We start from the raw sequence: 22,946 nt of genomic DNA, 5'->3' as shown, positions 1-22,946 counted from the left end.
AATCCAAGCTTGGTTCCTTTTCTGCTCCATAATCATGATGGATCCTTTTATATTTTTTAAGATTTTTTTTATGCATTTATTTGACAGACAGAGATCACAAGTAGGCAGAGAGGCAGGCAGAGAGAGAGGGGGAAGAAAGCTCCCCGCTGAGCAGAGAGCCCAATGTGGGGCTCGATCCCAGGACCCTGGGATCATGACCTGAGCCGAAGGTAGAGGCTCCAACCCACTGAGCCACCCAGGCGGCCCATGATGGATCCTTTTAAAAATGGAAGCAAAAGTATGCTGTTTGCCTGGTTAAATCCGTTCAATGACTCTGCATCTCTCTCTCCCCAAATCCAGCCCACACCAAAAAGCAAATTAAATATTCCTTACAATCATATACAGTAATCTCTCTGAGAATTCTTTTAATTTTCTCTATCTTGTTATACTTCCAGTGTTGTTTTTCTGCCCTTAATTGGACTCTGCAAATCAGTCTTTCTGAGCCCCAGACCTGTTTGCTTTCCCTAGAATCCTCCTCCTCTGAAGTCCTAGACTAGATTAGGCCTCTGCGAACACAGAACACTTTGTAATTCTCTTTTCTTAATATTTATTTGCAGTTGATAGTTTAGCATCTTTATTCTTAGTAGTACATAAAATGTGTGAGGATAGGTACTGGTTTTTTTAATTTAAATATTATTTAGTTAACATACAGTGCAATATTGGTTTCAGGGGCAGGGTTTGTTTTGTTTAGTTCAATGTTGAATTCCCAGTACTTCATGTCATTCTAAGCATATCAGAAGCAATCAATAAATATTAATTGAAGTATGGAACGGAAGTAGAAAAACAACATATTAAGGCACTAGTCACATTTTTCCTTACCTAACCCTATCTCCTAGTTGATCCTACACCCTCAACACACATTTCACCATTATCACTGAACTTGGAAATCCAGATCTTTTTTGTTGTGCCCATGACCCAAGCTTTCTGCTCCTTACCATCTGTACCATTGGACAAAAACTACAAAGCCCTGACTTTTAGTCTCCTTAACTCATTGTGTAAGATAATGAACAGATCCCTTCCTCCCCTGGCCTTCAAGGTCCTCATCTATACCAGAGGGAATATGATGGGGTGATACTGACACTCTAGCATCCAGAAATTGTCAAACACTCATATCCGCAGCACCCCATTTTGTGACAGTTTACTCCAGTAAACAATGATGTGTCAAAGGCAGCTTTTATGGGCTCGCTCAAGTCAACTGTGGGGATCCCTTCTCAACCTTGAGTTCAGTGACATCATATTAGTAGCTTGAAATCAGCCAGAGTAGGATTCCATATACCAGAGTAATTAACAAAAGTTATAAATGAAGGAGTTTGGGCGGGGGGGGGGGGGCTGGTTGTTAAACATTTCCTGGGACACCAGTGACTAAGCTCCAGCTGCTACCATGGAACAGTGTCCAGCCCTAGGTTAAAAATTAGCACTAGTGTTATATGGAGCAAGAAGCATTGATGTGCATAGTCTATAAGTGGACATGGAACACTAAAAAGAGGGTAAAAAAACGGGTTTGGGGTGGTGTATTTTTTTTAAATATTTTATTTACTTGACAGAGAGAAATCACAACTAGGCAGAGAGGCAGGCAGAGAGTGAGGAGGAAGCAGGGTCCCCGCTGAGCAGGAAGCCCGACGCGGGGCTCAATCCCAGGACCCTGGGATCATGACCTGAGCTGAAGGCAGAGGCTTTAACTCACTGAGCCACCCAGGCACCCCGGGGTGGTGTATTTTATTTTGATTTTTTCCCCTTACCAAGTATTTATTTTTTCCCCCTTACCAAATATTTGGTTTTTTTTCAGTGTTCCAAGATTCATTGCTTATGCACCACACCCACTGTTCCATGCAATACGTGCCCTCCTTGATACCCACCACCAGGCTCACCCAACCCCCCACCTCCTCCACTCCAAAACCCTCGGTTTGTTTCTCAGAGTCCACAGTCTCTCATGGTGGTGTATTCTAGTTTAGGATTACCTCAAGGCAGACTCTGAGACACGGCTTTGAGTGAAGTTGGGAGGTGATCCAGGGGAACACCAGTGTGAGTCAGACAAAGGAAGAAAACCCATGCAAGGCACATAATGAGCCGCTGTTGGTTATGGGCACCTGAGGCCCAGTTCCACTGGACATACATAGGAGACTGTGTAGAACATGCCTCAGAACTGTTTCAACTGAACATGAGGGAGCTGAGGTATTGATCCACAACTCCCACCTAACATTGATTGAGCTGTTTCTGCGGGCTTTGTGTCCATAGATTTTTTTTTTTTTTTACTATCCCTATATTCCAAAGCACACATCTATAGCCAGGAGAAGTTCCCAGAGAATCACATGTGCTTACGATAAACATTTGGCCCGAAGAAGAATAGTAAGTATCTGCTAAGGAAGGATAATAATATGACAAAGAGGGGCTCCTGGGTGGCTCAGTGGGTTAAGCCTCTGCCTTCAGCTCAGGTCATGATCTCAGGGTTCTGGGATCGAGCCCTGCACTGGGCTCTCTGCTCAGCGGGAAGCCTGCTTCCCCCTCTCTCTCTGCCTGCTTCTCTGCCTACTTGTGATCTTTCAAATAAATAAATAAAATCTTTTAAAAAACAACATGACAAAGAAATTAATGGCACAGACTCAGCATTGGAGAAGACACTTGACCAGGGATATTCAGCCTCAGATTGTTCTTTTCCAGCAAAAAGCCAAGATGTATCCTCATACCCCTGTATCATCCCACTGGAGTGGAGACTGAGGTCATTCTCCAGTAACCCACTGCAAGTAATTTTGAAGGGCAGTGAGCGTCACTACATTCAAACAATAAGAAATTTGCACAAGAGAATGTTAAGAAAAACGTAGCTAGAACAGTAAAATTATAGTAGGAAAAACTCTGGCATTCAAGTTTGAACCCAAAGCAATTACAGTTAGAAAGAATGAGAATCATCTAAAACTGAAAGAAAATAATTTATATGCAGAAATGAATGGGGTGGAGGGGTCCACAGCACAGGATTAACAGATGTCTTAGAATCCAGATGACTAAAAGAGAAGAAAATTCCAAGATGAACCAAAAAGACATTATTCTTTTTTTTTTTTGACAGAGAGAAATCACAACTAGGCAGAGAGGCAGGCAGAGAGAGAGGAGGAAGTAGGCTCCCTGCAGAGCAGAGAGCCTGATGTGCGGCTGGATCCCCGGACCCTGAGATCATGACCTGAGCCGAAGGCAGAGACTTTAACCCACTGAGCCACCCAGGCGCCCCAAGAGACATTATTCTTATATGTTGTTGGTTTCACCCATTTCTAGTACAGTATATTTGGATATTACAATGATGTTCTACATTATTTCTAATTTGTTATATCTAAATTCATCTCAAATTATGTAGTGAATACTGTTTTGTTTACCCCACAACATGTGTTTACGTTTTTCAAATTAATCCTTCAGTTACTATTATAAACTCTTAAAGAACTCCAAGTGTTAACAAAACTTTTGCATCCAACCAACAACTACCATCTGGATTCTGGTGTCCAGAGGAGAAGAGATGAAGAGCACTGTAATAAACTAGTTCTTGAACAAGGTCTGTCCTGTTAATACATTAACCCACAATGGAGGGAGGAACCAAGAATGGATGTGGGGCAGAGAATAGTGAACTGGATAATCTAAACATCAATCTGCTTTCATTCATAAAGGAGTTAAATACGTAAGTTCTATGGCAGCATTTCTCAAAACGTGGTTCAAAAACTCCTAGAGATCCCCAAGATCCTTTCAGTAAGTCCATGAGGTCAAAACTATTTTCATTATAACACCAGGATTTTATTTGATCTATTTACCCTCACTTTCTCATGAGTGTACGGTGGAATTTTCCAGAGGCTATATGACCTGCAAGGATGCCATCACTCTGACAGCTAGTGGAACATGTGTTTTTGTGTTCTTATGTTTCAAATTTTCTCAGCTTTTATTTCTAATCTGGTAAATATTGATGGAGAGAACCCACATAAATAAAAGCTCTTTGAGGTCCTCAATAATGTTTAACATGTCCAAGGGCAAAATGTTTGAGAATCACTGTTCTGTGGTATTCTTCAGCAGTAATACTGATGTAAGGCATCTACTACAAATAAAGATTAGATAACTTTAGGAAACATTAAGAATATATTTGAACTCAAAACATTTTAGAGGTAGAAGGGCCTATAGTTGTTATCTAATCATTATTTCAGTAGGTGAGGAAAGTGGCATTCAGAGATATTTGTTCTCCAACTTACAGAGGTAGGTAACAGAAGGGCAGGATTAGAACACAGGACTTGTAAATGTTTAGCAGTTTTTTTTTGCTTTTCCTTTTGAATCTTACAAAGTGCTGTCACAGACCATCCATTTCATTCTTTAACCTTCAAGGTGGAACCATACAGATGTGTTGGGGACAGGAGAATGAATCTGTCTGTGAAAAAAACATTCAAAATCAACTGACACATTTTGAATCAGAGGGCTAGAAATACATTTAATGAAATTATTATCTCTCAAGTTCCCTCTCCTATCATTTAGTAAAGAAGCTGAGTCTGTTCATTTCAAAGCAACGTAGGGAGATATCCCATTAAAGTAATTGCAAAGAAATTGATCTTGTCACTCATCTCAAGGTCATCTTGTCAGATCCTTCCTCTTAGTCCTGAAGAAGACACTTCCTAAATTCCCCAGTGTCTTCCTAATATTTCTGCTAAGCTGCAAATGTAGCTTCATTAACAAAACAATGGCAACATATGAGTCATATCCCAATAACGGTTATAACAGTGCTTTATGAACAAGAATGGATGATACGAAAGTTATGACTATTATAATGCTATGTTCAGTTTGGCTCAAAAACAGGTTCCAGATCCATTTCTGAGGCATTCTCGGGGTTTCTGGAGACATTAGGAGGTAGTGATTGAAACTACTCATTCCTCCGTCCAAGAAAGGTAGGTTCACATCCTGTATCTACCACTTAAGGGCCATGTGACCTTTGGCAAGAAACCTAAGCATATAGGCCTCGAATTTCTCAAATGTGTAAAATGGAGGCAATAACAGTACTTGCTTCACCAAGTTGTAAGTATGAAAGAAAATAAATGCTGTAGGAGGCACACAGAAGATGGTGAATGCGATTTAGTTACCTTTGGATATTCCGCTTATCACCGTCCTAAGTATTAGAATGAATGCATCACCATGGAGACAGACTTCAGAGACTGGTGTGGTAAAGCAGGAAGGTGCTGAGAAATTCCCAACCATGACGGGTGCCATATTGAAAAGGCGAGCAAGACACAAGAACTCCTCAGTCTCGGAATAGCCTAAGAGGCACCAGTCCTGGGATCAGAGAAAATGGGTTTGAAACTCACACCTGTCAGAAAGATTGGAGTTGAGAAGGGCTGGGATTTGGGTCTGTATTAGAGTTGGGGTTGGAAAAAACTGAGATACAAACTACAGATATTTCCAGGCCTTTTTTTTTTTTTTCTTGTAAGACCCCTCCTTCCCAAAGTGATCTACTCTCTGTCCCGATGCATATTCCACTTCCAGTTTCTGTTAATAAAGTCTAAGGTAAGAAAATAGATGAAGTATTGGTTGATAAGGAGGGACTTGGCCCTGCGGCATTTGTATTTCAAACCAGGCTCAGGAGGATAAACAGCTTTCATGCCCAAAGGATGGTCTTTCCAAAGGGGAAATGTCAGGCTACATATCACATCATTACACTTTCTCTAATATCTTGAGCAAGTTGTAAAAGACATTTGGTATTCTTTGCTAAGAAATAGGATATGAAATGACTAACTTTGCCTGAGAAAATAACTGCATGTATGTTCAAAGACAACAAATTCAGCATCTGATTTTGAGCAAGGATACTGTGCCATATTCCGGACCCCAGGGGCTGACAACACTTAATTCAGATGAAGCTCAATTTACAACTGAACCTTCCTGAATGAAGCCAGGCAATTATTATAGCGTGCTCTTTTGGTTGAGGATACCTGCATTTTCTCTGCCACTGATCATTTATGTGAACTTGAACAAGATCCTTCGCTTCCTAATTCTGTTCCCTCATCTATAAGATAAGCATCAGGATAGTACCTGCCTCACAGGTTTGTCTTGAACGTTACGTGAGATAACACATGTTGGCCTTTAGTATAGTGACTGACACGTACTAACAGATATGAGTTGTTTTTATTAACGGGTCAAAGAACAGGTTCTAAGAAGCAAACCTTAACCGACTGGTCAAAATCAGCTGTCCATGACGTCAGGACAAACACTGACATTGGCGCTACATATCAATACTAGATAACTAACAAAGGAAGAAAAGTTGCTTAGATTGTACAAAAATCACACCAATTACACTCACATAGGTAAAATATTTAACACTCTAATTTCCATATAGTTTATTTGAATCCAACAACCGTATTTGGATGTCTATTACATGCCCAGTATTAGCACGTGAGAACACAGAAGAGGACACTGTCCTTGCCCTCAAGAAGCTCATAAGTTACTAGATCAGATAACTATGTGAACAAATGATTACAATGCTGTATGTATATCCGGTGACAGAAATGCGTATGAGATACAGACTTAGCACAGAGAACATAGGAGACAGTATGGTGAAGATGAGTTATTTACAAAGTCTTCACAGCTCAGAAACTCTTTGATGTGTACACTAGGGACCTAGAGAGTTCAGAAACAGAACAGCTCCAACACACACACACACGCACGCACACACGCATGCACACACAACTGATTTTCAACAAATGTGCCAAGTTAATTCAGTGGGAAAAAGATAGTATTCAACAATTGGTGCTTGAACAATTGGATATCCATATGAAAAAAAAAATAATCTCAAGCCTTGCATTATACTGGAATATGAGTAGCAGCCCTAAATATGAGTGCTAAAATTATAACACTTCTAGAAAAATACATAAAAGAATATCTTTTTGACTTTGGGCTAGGCAAAGAGCTCTTAGGGCACAAAAAGCATGAACCATAAAAGAAAAAACATTGATAAAATGCACTTCATCAAAACTTAAAATCTGTAGTGATAAGAAGATACCCTTAAGAAAATGAAAAAGAAAGCCGCATTGGAAGAAAATTATTTACAAAACATTTAGCTGATAAGGGATTTGTATCCAAAACATGTTTTTTTTAAAAAAAATTAAAATCAATAATAAAAAAACAACCAATTAACTTTTAAAAATGGGCAAAAGGAAAAATGATAAAATAAAAATGGGCAAAAGGTTTGAACGAATGCTTTACCAAAGCCAGCCAATAAGCACAAGGCAATATGTTTAACACCATTATTCATTATGGAAAAACAAAACCGTAATGTGATGCCACCACACACCTACAGGAATGGTTAAAATTAAAAAGACTGACCGTACTGTAGGTTAGCAATCAAATTTTCACACTTTGCTCCTAGGAATTAAAAATTGTATAGCCACTTTGGAAAATAATCGGGCTGTTTCTTCTAATGCTAAAACTTATAGTACCGTAAGGCACAGAATCCCTCTAGGAGGTATTTATCTAAGAGAAACAAAAATGTATGTCCATGGAAATATCTGTATTCCAGTGATCATGATGGCTTCAGTCATAATGGTCCCAAACCGGAAATGATGCAAATGTCCATCTACCAGTGAATGGATAGGTACGAGGTAATAGATCTATATAAGAGAATACTACTCAGCAGTGAAAAGGAACAAACCACTTAAGAAAGTAACAAGATGGACGAATCTCAAATGCATATAAAGTGAAAGAAGCCAGACTCAAAAGATCACATACAGTGTGAGTCCATGTATACAAAATTCTAGAAAAGGCAAAACTACGATGAAAGAAAGCAAGTCAGTAGTTACCAGGGGCTGGGGTGGAGAGGACTGACAGCAAATTGGCAGGAAGAGCCTTTCCGAAGGAATGGCCATGCTCTATATCTTGTTCGTGGTGATTAAATACCTGCATACATTTGTTGAAATTCATCTAACTGTACAATTTAAATTGGTGAATTTTAATGTATGCAATATATGCATCAGTGAAGCTGCTTTTTCAAAACAAATCATTTATGGGTTCCATCTGAAGAAATGGTTCAATTGTCTGATTTTCTTAAAAAATGCAAATTTTAGAGTATTGAAACTTTAAGATATACGATTCTTCAAAAAGCATTAAACATTATCATAAAGCTGGTTATGAATAAGATCAATGTAAATAACGTTCAACATAGTCCCAAAATAAAAACCCATTGTTAAAAACAAAGGATTTATGAGCATTATTTCATTGTAATTTACAAAGTGAACCATTCTTTAAGTAAAATAAAAGAAATTCTCCAATTCAAATATATTAAAAATAGAGGTACCTTAAGATAAAATTATGTGTCTAAATGAAAAAAATCTTAATTTAAGAAAACCTGATATATGAAAATTTGGACACACACATTAAGTGATTATTTGCTCCATAGAAAGTTTCACACTCAATTTACTTTAACAGTAAACTTCTCTATTCTATTAAAATGACTTAAGAACAGATTTTTAGGAAGGTGCCCCAAATTGTACTGAGTATAAACAAGAATCAGGAACTCTGAGCAGTCTGGCTATAATTATGTAATAATGATATATAATTACATACAATTATATAATAATAATGGGGAAAAATAATCATAAATTTACTTACTTGAAATCTAAGCCCCCTCCTGACACTGATTTGTCAGGAAATTACTGGCTAAAGGTGAGACTCAAGAATATGTGAGCAATTCCCCTGTACTTAAAAAAAAAATTGAGGCCAGCATCTCTAAATCCTAAAAAGGACAGAAACAAGTAATAGATGTTAGTATAATTATTTTCTAGGATAAAGAGATACAGAGGGTGGTAGAAGATAAGTCCAGTCATCCACCTCATTAATTTTGCAGACACAGTAAATAGTTTGAATCCTTATCTTTCAACTGCTAAAATCTGTTACATAAATTAAAGAAGTCTGGAGACTTTAGGTATTTTAAAACAAATTTACATATTGTAGGTAGCCAATTTACACTGTTCCTCCAAGTTTCCCTGGAAAGAGACCAGTGTGTAATCAACAGTTTTCTAAATAATCTATGCTATGATACCAAAAGAATACAAATGTGATGTCAACAAAAAATATTACTCAATAAATTATAATCTCACTTATTATTATTCAAGTTTTTGTTATATTTTCTCTTTGATTTTTTATAACCATGCTGTGAGGCATATAAGAAAAAACTGTACCCCAATTTCAGATAGGGACTCATTTGCCCTAGATCTCATACTGCATGTTCTTTCCACCATGCCCTAAAATATTTCCAGCTATTGAGAAGACTTTGTTTCAAGGACCTCTAAGACTTTTAGCATCACTGAATAAAGGTTTATTTGTTACAGTTTCAATAAATCTCTTTTTCTGATATGGCATAATGACCTGAAACTTGGAAACCTGAAGTTCTATCCTTACACTCAACTAGTTACATGGACTTAATCAATTCCACTGAGCTTCAGAGCAATACTGACCAAGAGGGCTTTGTGCACATAATGTTGCTATAACGTCCATCTGTGTGTGTGTAGCGGGGGTTGGGAAGGAAGAGGCTAACTATCAGAAACATAACACAACATGAAGCACACTACAGGAAATCAGCTTTGCAAATTGTGAAACATCTGTTAAGGTCCAATTTACTCCCCCATGGTCTGAGAATTACAAACTCTTTGGCACAACAGAAATTCAAAGCAAAGATAAACTGTAATGCAATCTCATGGAGAGATTACCATGACCATGGCAAAACACCAGAGCAACAAAAAAGCTTCCTTCTTGTTCTTGTTTATATCTTCTTAAGACCTTCCATTTGACTTTAAATCTGCTAAGTTTCTTGAGGAGGACATCTTGTCTCCATTTAAGGGATCTCATTTAAGTTCCAACCCTGGCTCAATCTGCCTTCTTCATATTCACATCCAGGACAACTGGAGAAAAATCACTCAGTCCTACAGACTCATGATCTACAAATCAGCTAGGCCTCAGAATCACCTGTGAACTGTTTTCCTCAGCTTGGTCAGTTCCTGCAGTCAGTGCCTCTAGTGACTTTTCCAGTGCTGCTCTCATGCTCACTACTCATGTCCTGAAGTCCTCCCTCTCAGAAGACAGCTTTTCCTCTCCATGTACTTCCTTTACCTTCTCCATGTCCACTCTTAGCTGTACCTCCTCGCTAGGATCAAATGTCCTTCCTCCTTTTCAAATCTAGTCTCTTCATCGCTTTGTCCTTGACCTCATCCCTCCCCTATAGCATTGTTCCAGCAAACGTGCTCTTTTTTTTTTAAAAGATTTTTATTTATTTATTTGACACAGAGAGAGAGAGAGAGAGAGAGAGAGCGCAAGGGCGCAAGAGGGGGAACACAAGCTGGGGGAGTGGGAGAGGAAGAAGCAGGCTTCCAGCTGAGCAGGGAGCCCAATGCGGGGCTCAATCCCAGGACCCCAAGATCATGACCTGAGCAGAAGGCAGACGTTCAATGACTGAGCCATCAGGTGCCCCATAAACATGCTCTTCTTAATTACAATCCTAAACCTTAGCCTATAAACAAGTCTAAAACACTTATACATTGCCATTAGTCTACTGTCCTGTTTGTCTCTTTTCACATTTACTAAATTTATTGAAATGCTTGCCTATACCTTCTGTGTCCAACCCACCTAGTCACTTCTCAAATTGCTATAATCTGACTTTTACCCCACTGCTCTCCTGCAACTGCTATAATAAGTTCCAACTGTCAACTACAAAGGGACTAGGTCTTGGTATTCTTGCACCTGTTCACTGCATTTGAAGTTGGACTTAATTCCTCTTTCTTGAGACTTCCTGTTCCCTTGACCTTTGTGCCTCTGTAATACTCTCCAATCTCCACTGAGGACGATATCCGCTGATTTTTCCACCCAATACATCTCTCATCATTCTTCTGAGAGCAAAACTTTGCGGTTATGGTGGGGCTGCCAATCATGGCACCTGGCCACATTGATTGGTACAGGGATGAGCATACGAATTACACTCAGCCAATCAGAGCCTTCCTCCAGGAATATTTTGTATTTGGAGTTATCAAGGAAATGCTCTCGTCTTTCTGGTTTTGGAGCTAAAAGAATATGAGCCTGGAGCTTCCTGAGACCATGGCTCCAGCCTCAAAGGCTCACCCAAAAAACAAAACAAAACAAAACAAAAACAAAAACGGGAGAAAAAAAAAATTTAACCATGTTCAAATTCCTGGTTTCAGTCACACCCAAACCCAACTGTGACCCTGACTGTTCTGATACAATTATTTGATCCTTTAAATTCTCCTCTTTGGCATAACCCAATACGTATTTGTTCTTAAACTCCTCATCCATCATCTACTCCAAATTTTTATCCTCTTTTCATTCTATTCATTTTACTCCACATATGCTCCTTTGGATGATTTCAACTGGGCTCTGGCTTTCAAACTTTTCATTGTGTGCTGATGACTCCCGAGTCTTTATCTCCACACCAGATCTCTCCCTGGTCTTCAATTCGATACTTCACATTGAAGTATCAACTTGATGCTAAAAAACTTCACCTTGAGGGGTGCTTGGGTGGCTCAGTGGGTTAAGCTTCTGCCTTCAGCTCAGGTCATGAGCTCGGGGTCCTGGGATCAAGTCCTGCATTGGGCTCTCTGCTTGGCAGGGAGCCTGCTTCCTCCTCTCTCTCTGCCTACTTGTGATCTGTCTCTGTCAAATAAATAAATAATCTTCAATAAATAAATATGAAAAAAAAACTTCACCTCGATTACTGACGATGGAATGACTATCTACCAGTTTTCCTGAGGTCAGTCTCGGAGACAGGTTTATTCTCGAGGCATAATTAGTAGTAACAATCTTTTACATTTTCAAAAGTTTCCTGATTTGAATGATAAAGTACATGATCATCCTACCTCCAACTCAGTGTTTTCCAAACTGAACCCAACATTATTCCTCCTATATTGTAGTCACACAAACTAGAGGCCTAGAGTCATCCTTGACCCTTCCTCCTAAAATCTGGCCTCCATGTTATAACCATATCCAGTCTTGAACATTTCTTGAATTCACCATCTCCTCTCCTTTCCTACTGCCAAGGCCCTGGTCTCTTACCACTTATGAAGTACAGCAGTAGTCTCTTAACTTCCAGGCTTATCCTCCTCATATCCATCATCCACATAGCCATTCGGGTGTTAAATTTTTAGCCCAAATTCTTCACCTCTCTCTCTATCCATGCCCTTGGCCATGATTTCGAAGTTCTCTCCACTATAGATAGACTATATTTCCCTGCCTCTTCCCTTTGGGCTCACCCATGTGGGTTGTGTTAACCAACTGAATGTTTAAAAATATAACCCAAGGGTGGGGGGATGGGGTAACTGGGTGATGGACATTAAGGAGGGCACTTGACAGAATGAGCACTGGGTGTTATATGCAACTGATGAATCACTAAACTCTACCTCTGAAACTAATAATACACTATATGTTAATTAATTGAATTTAAATAAAAAAGAGTGCCAAATTAAGACTAATTTATTTGAAATATATAGATAGATAGATCTCAAGCAGGGGTTTGACATGTACTATGTGATTGATCTTGGGCTCTTGAACTTCTGACTTTGACATTAAAAGAACACTGCTTCGGAGCACCTGGGTGGCTCAGTGGGTTATGCGTCTGCCTTTGGCTCAGGTCATGAACTCAGGGTCCTGGGATCGAGCCCCACGTCAGGTTCTCTGCTGAGTGGAGAGCCTGCTTCTCCCTCTCTGCCTGCCTATCTGCCTGCTTATGATTTCTCTCTGTCAAATAAATAAATAAAATATTCAAGAAGAAAAAAAAAACACTGATTCACTAGCCCATAGGTCCAAAAAAGAAGAAAATTGGGTCAGCAAAAAACTAGACCTAATCTGCAACTTATAGCCAAGTGTAGACAAGTCCAGCCTAGAACAGTTAATCCCAACCAAATGGTAGAAGAATGAGGGAGAATAAATACACCTTACAGCAATATTGCTTACAGTTTCCTAATATCTTTCCAGAAAGTATTCCCTGCCCCCTTTATCTATCCCTGATTATGCATTTCCCCTCTGTGCCGCCAACAATGTACTGTATATATTCATTTGTACTTACCCACAGTATAATGACCACCGACCTCTCTCTCCCACTGGCTTTTTGGGGGAAGACTGTCTTACTCATGTTTTAATTAAGAATCTTACTCTAGGGCACAACTTGACACACGAAAGGTGCTCAACAAATATTTAACGAGTAAATGAAGGAATGAGTGAATAGCGTGGTAAAATACATAAAACATATTCATATGAAATATATAAAACTTGTTTATTAAAACACTTCTCTAATACTCTCTCCTCTTAACCTCAAATTATGTAATTTTTTCTTGCTATTAATACATATGATTAAAAATTACCACTGAAACAAATCCATGTATTCGCCTAGGCTCTTTAAGTAGATTTGATATTGGAGATATGAAGGCAAGATAATAATAAGATTAACCTCATCGCCCCATTCAGAAACTTGGGATCCCACTTAGATTTTACACTTTCCTTTACCAGTCAATTACTAAGTCCTGTGTGGTAGTTAATTTTAACTGTTAACTTGACTGCCGGCGGCAGGGTGTCCAGATACATGGTTAAACATTATTCTGGGTGAATGTGTGACAGGGTTTCTGAAGGAGATTAGCATTTGAATTGGTAGGCTAAATAAAGCAGATAGTCCTTCCAGGTGTGAGTGGGCCACATCCAATTCCTTGAAGACTTGAATAGAATAAAAGACTGGGTGGCACCTGGGTGGTTCGGTAGTTAAAGCCTCTGCTCAGGTCATGATCCCAGGGTCCTGATCAAGCCCCACATTGGGCTCTCTGCTCAGCAGGGAGCCTGCTTCCTCCTCTCTCTGTCTACTTGTGATCTCTATCTGTCAAATAAATAAATAAAATCTTTAAAAAAAAAAACGACTGGGTAAGAAAGAATTCTCTCTCTGTCTGACCGTCTTCAAGCTAGAGCATAAGGGTTCTTCTGCCTTTGGACGTGAACTGGAATTTACACCATCTGCTGTTCTGGTTCTCAGGCCTTGGGACTGAGAATGGAACTTCAGGGTACCACTGACCCTTCAGGGTCTGGACTTCTCAGCCTCTACAGTCACGTGAGGCACTTCCTTGTAATAAATCAAATACAAATATGTACATAGTAAAATATATATTTTGTATATATGTACATACATACATTTCCATATGTACACATATAGACATATACATATATATAAAATATGTATGTCTATGTCTCCTATTTGTTCTTTCTCTCTAGAGAACCTTTTCTAACATATCTATAAATCCTACTGCCTAAAGAGCTTTAAAATCTCTCTTTCTCTTTATTTGCAAAATCTCCAAGGCTGGGAGTGTACATTTATTTTCACATCTAAACAGATATTTAGTAAGAAAAGAACTGGGCCTCTTAGATTCTATTTTTCTTTGGTATATAGCCATGTACCAAACTTCTAAAATTATGGTTACTCACAGGTTTTTTTTTTTTTTTTTTTTTACTTTATGGATTCATAATTTGCTATTTTTTCCTTTGAAAACCTTTCTACCTTCCCAGATCAGGTCAATTTCTACCTACTCCAATTTCTTCCATGGTTATTGTTCTACTCAGGCTCTTTCCCAAGCTCTACTCAGCTTTGGTAATTCTTATAAAAGTAAAACTAGTATTACATGTTGGATACATAATATCCATCATGTATACCACTGATCAAACAATTCAAAAACTTCAATAGACCTGAAAATTACCACACAAAACCAAGGTAAGTTTCCAAATATTTTTACAACTATCATACCGTAAAAGGGTACTTATTTAGTACCTTTTTAGAAAAAGCACTTATTTAGTCAAAAGTACATGCTAAATTATTAACCTCTGTAATAAAACTATTCTGGCATAAAGGATAGCTTACATAAACCAACTGAATACACATCACACATTAAAGGTAATTTTAATCACCACTGGAGTCACCAAAATAGCAACATGCTGGTCTCAATTTCTTTTCTTTTCTTTTTTTTTTTTTAGATTTTATTTATTTATTTGACAGAGAGAGACAGCAAAAGAGGGAACACGAGCAGGGGGAGTGAGAGAGGGAGAAGCAGGCTTCCCGCTGGGCAGGGAGCCCAATGCAGGACTCAATCCCAGGATCCTGGGATCATGACCTTAACTGAAGGCAGAAGCTTAAGGACTGAGCCACCCAGGCCCCCCTGGTCTGAATTTCTTACTGGAAAGCATTATGTATCTCCTGGTTATAAACAGAATTCTAAATATAAATTCTGACAACTGTAAGCATATACCAAACCTTCAGAAGGGTAAAAGTAGATGAAGATCTACTCTGCTTTACATCATTTTCTGAAACGTTTTAATTCAAATATGTTATCAAATGATATTCAAAAATCTTTCTACCTAAAAGAACTCCTCGAAAGGTATTTTGAGCAAATAATTATTCCCTAAAATACATAAACAGAATACAGTGATATCTTTTAAATTTACATTTGCCAAGTTTTCTCTAAATAAGAAATAGAGTAGAACAGGTGTTAACAGTCACACCAGCATATAACTTATCTAAGAGCAAGAGGATGACCAAAGCCATAACTGATATTTCTTTAACTAGAGAGAAGGATGAAAAGCAAGAGAAAGATATATGTAACTCAATCTACTTAGAGAAGTGTTCTAATATTTTTTTTGAAGTTCCAACCTCATTAAAATGGCATTCCTCAAAGATTCAAAATAGGCATTGAGTGAAGACTTCCTAAAAACTCAAAAAAGGTTGGGATCATTAATAATCAATAGTCCAAAATAGTAATAAAAAAATCACAGCCCATATTTTTATTTTTTTTCTTACAACAGGTATTCTTTTCTCATGACCTATACCCAAGACCAGTCATAAAATTGATTTCCATGCTCTAATCATTCAAAGTACCATCTATACAACAGGATGAATCCAGGGTAGAATTAAAAATCTACCACAGTTCACATGTAATTAGGATATTAAACAGCAAAGAATAAATTATAAACCAAACACTACATTTTTGTTTTCTTTCCTTTTTTTTTCAAGTATAACTAATATACAGTGTGATGTTAGTTTCAGGTATATAACAGAACGATTCAACAATTCTATACATTTCTCAGTGCTCACCAAGAGAAGTGTACTCTTGCTCTTTCCCATCTTGCAAGGTGGCCAGTGAGAAAGTTGAGAAGTCAGATGCTAAGGAGAAAAAACCTAAAGCCAAGAAGACTGATGCTGGTGGCAAGGTTAAGAAGGGTAACTCCAAAGCTAAAATGCCATGAAACAGCAGCCCTACTTGTAGACCAACCCCTGTCCCAGTCAGAAAAATTGGCAGATTTTCCCCATCAGCTATGAATTCTAGAAAGGTCCCGTACAAGAGGAAATATTCAGGAGCTAAATCCAGGATTAATCCCGTTCTTGCTGCTGTCATAAAACCAGTTGCTGGTGACAAGAACGGTGGAACCTGACTGGTTCAACTTCACAAAATGCCAAGGTTTGATCCTACTCAAGTTGTGTCTGGAAAGCTGTTGAGCCCCGGCAAAAAGACCTCCGCGTTAGCACGTGGGAAAACAGGAAATGGCATCACTCCTGGGGCCAGTGTGATCACCCTGACTGGGCGCCACAGACGCAAGCGGGTGGTTTTGCAGAAGCCGCTGAGCGGGGCGTGCTGCTTGCCATTGGACCTCTGCCCGCAACCGAGCTCCTCCGGGCGGAACACAACACAAATCTGTCGTTGTCCCCTCCACCAAAGTTGTATCGGGGCTGTGAAGATCCCCATACTCCTCACTGACGCGTCTCACTTCAAGAAGATGCAGAAACCCGGACACCGGGAAAGTGAGATCTTCCACACAGGGAAAGAGAAAAAAGGGATTACAGAGCAGGGCAAGGTTGATCGCAAATTTGCAGACTCGAGAATCTTGACAAAAATCAAAGCTCTCCCTCAGCTCCACGGCTGCCGTGCTCTGTGTTTTCTCTCCCAAATGGAGTTTATCCTCACAAACTGGTGGCCTAAATTTCTTACGAAGAACCTTATTAAATAACTGATCCATTAAAAAAAAAAAAGTATACTCCTAATTCCCTTCACCTACTTTACACCCATCCCCCGCCCCCTCCCCTCTGGCAACCACCAGTTTTCTCTGTATTTAGGAGTCTGGGGGCACCTGGGTGGCTCAGTGGGTTAAAACCTCTGCCTTCTGTGGGTCCTGGGATGGATCCCCCCATCAGTCTCTCTACTCAGCAGAGAGCCTGCTTCCTCCTCTCTCTGCCTGCTTCTCTGCCTGCTTGTGATCTCTGTCTGTCAAATAAATAAATAAAATCTTTTAACAAAAAGAGTCTGGGGTTTGTTTATTTACCTCTTTTGTATTCTTCGTTCATTTGTTTTGTTCCTTAAATTCCACATGAGTGAAGTCATCCCTTTTTAATGCTGAACTCAGGATCCCTCCAGGCTCAGTTATAAGGGCAAAATGTGTACTAGGCATTCCCTCTTAGTTTTTTTCTTCTCTTTGTTCTTAAGGCACTGTTTCTTCCCTAATGCCCAAGAACCCTCCTTCAACATGGTAATCATTTTTTTTATTTTGCCTCTTTCCTATTCTACCCCCTAACTGCAATCAGAATGTACTGATCTTGTCCAGCCCTTGAAAGATCTGACAAATTAAGATTATTAAGGCTGAAATATTAATGATATCAGTAACTCTTTCCGGATTGATCAATGAGGAATGCTTTGGGCAGCAAGTAACAGCAATACCAGCAATGACAGAAGCAACAACAATGATAAAAAACTACAATGACATGAACTACTTAAGGTAGAGCAGCATCAAGTTGGTTTGGTGGCTTACCCATGGCACCAAATATCGAGGCTCTTATTATTGTTATGTTTGACCATACTTAGCATATGGAATTTGGCCCATTGGCTGGTTGCTTCATGACTGCAAGACAGCTTTCCCAGTTCCAAGCAACACAATAAAAAGAAAACATTTGAATGTGGTATGTGATAGAAATGAAATTGAAATAGACTTTCTCCTCATGTACCTTGTTCCTTTTATGAGAAGACACAAACTTTTCCTGAGCCCCAGAAAAATTTCCCTTGTATTTCATTAGACAAGGGAGCATAGGAAAGTGAGTCTCAGGCTTTTTCAGCTTCTATAGTGGAGGGGAGCTGGAAAAGAAAGGAATCGGCAATGGTTTCTAGGAAGCAAACTAAATGTGGCTGCCACACCAGAGGCTAGGCTTGAGACTAAACAGAGATTGGAAGGGTTTACATAACAAAAAGGAGCAACAACAACTAAATTAAAGCTGCTATGGTTTGCAAATCTCTCTTTCCTACCCAACTGTGGATGTCTTATTCATGTTATTTCTGCTTCAGAAATTTAATAAATATTCATGGAACAAACGAAGATAAAACATGAAAATCTCCTCAAATGAATTCCACAGGAATTCACTTCATGCTCCACAACTCCAATATACCCAGCCTTCACAGGACATTTTAATCTGAAAAAAAAAAAAGTATCAAGATTCCTGTATGAATTCAAGAAGAGGACAGGTATTTTATAAAGTATTGCCAGGCTGAGAAGTGATTAACCTAGGGAATCAACATTTAGTCAAAATGATATATTAAACTAACGCAGAGAATGGATTTCAGGGATAATTTTGTACTCTAAAATTCCAGAAGAATAACCAATATTCATAGAAACAAGAGCTGCTCTTGTTCTACTTCTTGTCTTTATTTTTTTTAAAGATTTATTTATTTGAGAGAGAGAGAGAATGTGAGTGGGGGGAGGGGCAGAGAGAGAGGGAGAAGGAGAGAATCTCAAGCAGACTCCCAACTGAGTATGGAGTCCAACGCGGAACTCGATCTCACAACCCTGAGATCATGCCCTGAGCTGAAACCAAGAGTCAGATACTCAACCAACTGAGCCACCCCAGGGCCCCACTTCTTGTTCTTGTTAACCTTTACTACTCTGCTATATGATTTTCATTATCATTATTGTTCCTTATACTGCTTGATAATAGGATAAAATTGGAAGAAATTACTCAAGATTTAAATGAAATAAGTTCAAGAAAATAAAACGGAAACCTCTTGGAGTAAGGCCTGTCCACTTAAGAAATGTTCCTTCAGTTGAAAAAAAAAATGAAACTATGGAGAAGGAAATTTGGAACTGTGTGTGTTTGGACTTAAACTGACTGGGTCATTTGGTACCTTGACCTAGTTTGAAAATCTTTTCAAGTATCAGAAAAATGAATACAAGGTAGTGTGGAAACAGAGAAGAAAATTGAAGTTTTCAAATTAAACTGTTAATGATTAAATAGTTCATCTTATTTAATCATAACATTCTATGGAGGTAGCTATTATTATCCTTACTTATAGTAAAAAACCTGAATAAAGAATACATAAATAACTTGACTAAGGTTACAAAATGGAAAAATCCAAATCTACACCAATGCCTGCCTGCCAAATCTATGCATCTTTCACTTCTACTAAACAGGGAAAACGTAACCATCACACAACCCAAAATAGGTGTATTCCTCAGAAGGGTTTTATAAAACAAAAAAGATGTAAAGCCCAGTTAAAATGGTAGCAGTTCTCTGAAGGAAATAAGAAATGTCCTATCATGCACAGAGCAATCACAAAGCAGTTCACAAAACAATCACAAATAACACTAACTAAGCAGAGATTACCCAAAAAGGGGGGGGGGGAACCATCTATTAGGAAGACAACTAATTTAGTCCCTAAAAAGTGAGGGAGAAGGAAGAGATAGTGAAATAAGGGTGGAAGTGAAGGGAAGGAAGTAGGACAAAAGAGGGGTCAGGGCAATGGAGTGAAGAAGAAGAGAATAGCTGGGCAGGAAAAAAGCCTTTAGAAAATTCCAGCATACAAAAAGCTACTTTTGGCAGAAGACCTTGTGTCACAATGACCGAGATGAAATCATTTGCAGTAAGAAAGAAGAGATCAATTTTCTACTAACAAAAGTAATTCTTCCCTATTGTATGTCTCCTGAGAGCAATCCTAATAGGCCAAATATCAGAGAGAATCTGAGGCTGCAAGGACTCTCCTGGTTGAATTTGTTACATTTCTCCCACATTCAATTATCAGGTACTGCTGTCACTAACATAACTTTTCAGGAGATAATCATTTCACCTCTGCCAATCATCCCTCAAGTAAGTCCATGGGTCCAGCATTTTACTGTTTGATTGTTTAATCCTTAATATCCCTGAATTTGATCTTAACCTGTTTGTAGTTCTCAGCACTTATACCAACAGTGGTCTTATTCTAGCAATGATTTTTGATGTTTCTGATTTTATCATTCCCTTTATTCTGAACCTGAGCCAGCTCACACTGACTCACGCATATGTTATACCTATAAATCTTTAAAACTCAAATTGACATGTCCCAATAATAGGTTTCCTGATATGAACTCAGGAGACAAAAATAAGTTTACTGTTAAAGTAAACATACTATAACAGGATGTAGATGAAAGTTTAAGCCGCCAGGTTGAAGACACACTCTAAGTTTATTAAACCACCTGTAAGCCATCAACATTGGAGGCCAGCCTCTTCCCTTCAGGCCTACTGAAGGATGCTAGGAAAGATAGATTATTCCCTATACTGCCAATAGGGAAGACATTAATTTCTGAAATGAAATGAATCTTCTTTCCCAGGAATACAAAGTGAAATGAGAATTATGGAATCTGGCTAAGGTATCATAATGGTACTATTTGATCTATGGGAAAAAAATTTTAACACAGTTGAGGGACAGTTGACTGTTAAAATAAAGTACATCATATTATTACTTTCCCTGAATTAAAAATATTCCACAAACTTTTTCCAGGAAATAAAATGGTAAATTTTAAAATCATGTAATTCATATCCACATCAATTTAGAATTCTTTTAAAAACAGAATTACCCTACTTATAGCATACAAAATGGATTTTAAAAGAAAGATTGTAACAAGAGACAAAGGATACTGCATAATGAGAAAGGGAACAATCCAACAAAAGGATATATCAAATACAAATATTTGTGCACCCAATATGTGGGCACTTAAATATACAAAGCAACCCGTAACAGACATAAAGGAAGAAATTGACAGTGATACAATAACAGTAGGACTTTAACACTGCACTTATGGATACATCATCCAGAAAGAAAATCAACATGGAATCGGTGGCTTTCAATGACATATTGGACCAGATGGACCTGATAGAAATTTTCAGAACATTCCATCTAAAAACAGCAGAATATACATCCTTTTCAAGTGCACGTAGAATATTCTCTGGAACAAATCACATGTTAAGCCACAAAACAACTCAGCAAAATGAAAAAAGACTGAAATCATATCATGCATCTACTCTGACCACAATAGTGTGAAACTGAAAATCAATCATAAGATAAAAATCTGGAGAGAACACAAATACATGAGGAGTAAATAACAAGCTACTAAACAATGAATGGGACGACCAAGAAATTGCAGAAAAGTTTAAAAATATGTAGAAAAATAAATATAACAAAATGGTCCCAAATCTTTGGGAGACAGCAAAAGCTATCCTAAGAGGGAAAATTATAGCAGTGCAGACCTACCCCAAGAAACAAAGTCTCAAACAACCTAACCTTACACCTATATGAGCTATAAAAAGAACAATTAAAACCCACAACCAGTAGAAGGAAAGAAATAATAAAGATTAGAGCAGAGATAGAGGCTAAAAAAAGAAAAAAACCCAAATAGAACAGATCAATGAAACAAGGAAATGGTTATTTGAAAAGATCAGAAAAGCTGATAAACCTTTAACCAGACTCATCAAGGAAAAAATAGAGGACTAAAATAAACAGAATCTGAAATGAAGGAGGAGAAATAACAACTGACATCACAGAAATACAAAGGATTATAAGATAACATTATGAAAAATTATATGCTAACAATTGGACAATCTAGAAGAAATGGTAAATCCCTAGAAACATATAACCTAGCAAAACTGAAACAGGAAGAAATAGAAAAATTTGAACAGATGGATCACCAGCAAGGAGACTGAAACGGTAATAAATACAACTCCCAACAAAAAGAATCCAGGACCGGATGGCTTCACAGGTGAATTCTACATGTGAAGCCATCTTTTAAAGAAAGTTTTAAACTTTCTATCAAACTGTTAAAGAAGAGTTAATATCTATTCTTTCTCTAGCTATTCCAAAAAATAAATAAAATTAAATGAGGAAGGTAAGCTTCCAAATTCATTCTCTGAGGCCAGCCTTACTCTGATACAAACACCAACAAACAAACAAAAACAAAAAAAAAGAGAAAGAGAGAGAAAAATTTATAGGCCAGTATCTCTGATGAACATAGATGCAAAAATCCTCAACAAAATATCAGCAAACTGAATCCACCGATGCATTTAAAAAATCTTTCACCACGATCAAGTGGGATTTATTCCAGGGCATTCCAATATTTAAAAATCGATCAACATGCTACCTCACATTAACAAGAGGAAGGATAAAAATCTTAAGATCATCTCAATAGATGCAGAAAAAGCATTCAATATGCAAAGTAGATTTAAGGAACCATACATCGACATAATAAAGGTCATGTATGAAAAACCCACAGCATACAATAAAACTCAATGGGGGAAAAAAAAAGAGCTTTTCCCCAAAGGTCAGGAACAAAACAAAGATGTCCACTCTTACCACTTTTATTAAACATAGTCCTGGGGCGCCTGGGTGGCTCAGTGGGTTAAGCCGCTGCCTTCGGCTCAGGTCATGATCTCAGGGTCCTGGGATCGAGTCCCGCATCGGGCTCTCTGCTCGCCAGTGAGCCTGCTTCCCTCCCTCTCTCTCTGCCTGCCTCTCTGTCTACTTGTGATCTCTCTCTGTCAAATAAATAAATAAAAAAAAAATTTAAACATAGTCCTGGAAATTTTATCCACAACGGTCAGACAA

At 38.3% G+C, this 22,946-nt stretch overlaps 1 protein-coding gene and 1 pseudogene across 1 annotated transcript in view; one reads left to right on the top strand and one right to left on the bottom strand.

Moving 5' to 3' along the window:
• SYTL5 (synaptotagmin like 5) overlaps nucleotides 1–22,946 on the bottom strand; it is a 239,461-nt gene that overhangs the window by 175,589 nt on the left and 40,926 nt on the right. The gene's annotated exons all lie outside the window — the stretch shown is intronic.
• LOC123934604 lies at nucleotides 14,066–17,036 on the top strand (annotated as a pseudogene).

Source organism: Meles meles, chromosome X (genome assembly GCF_922984935.1).
Source record: "Meles meles chromosome X, mMelMel3.1 paternal haplotype, whole genome shotgun sequence".
Taxonomy (NCBI): Eukaryota; Metazoa; Chordata; class Mammalia; order Carnivora; family Mustelidae; genus Meles; species Meles meles.
The sequence above is the reverse complement of the archived record's forward strand: the minus strand, read 5'-3'. Positions and strand labels throughout refer to the sequence as shown.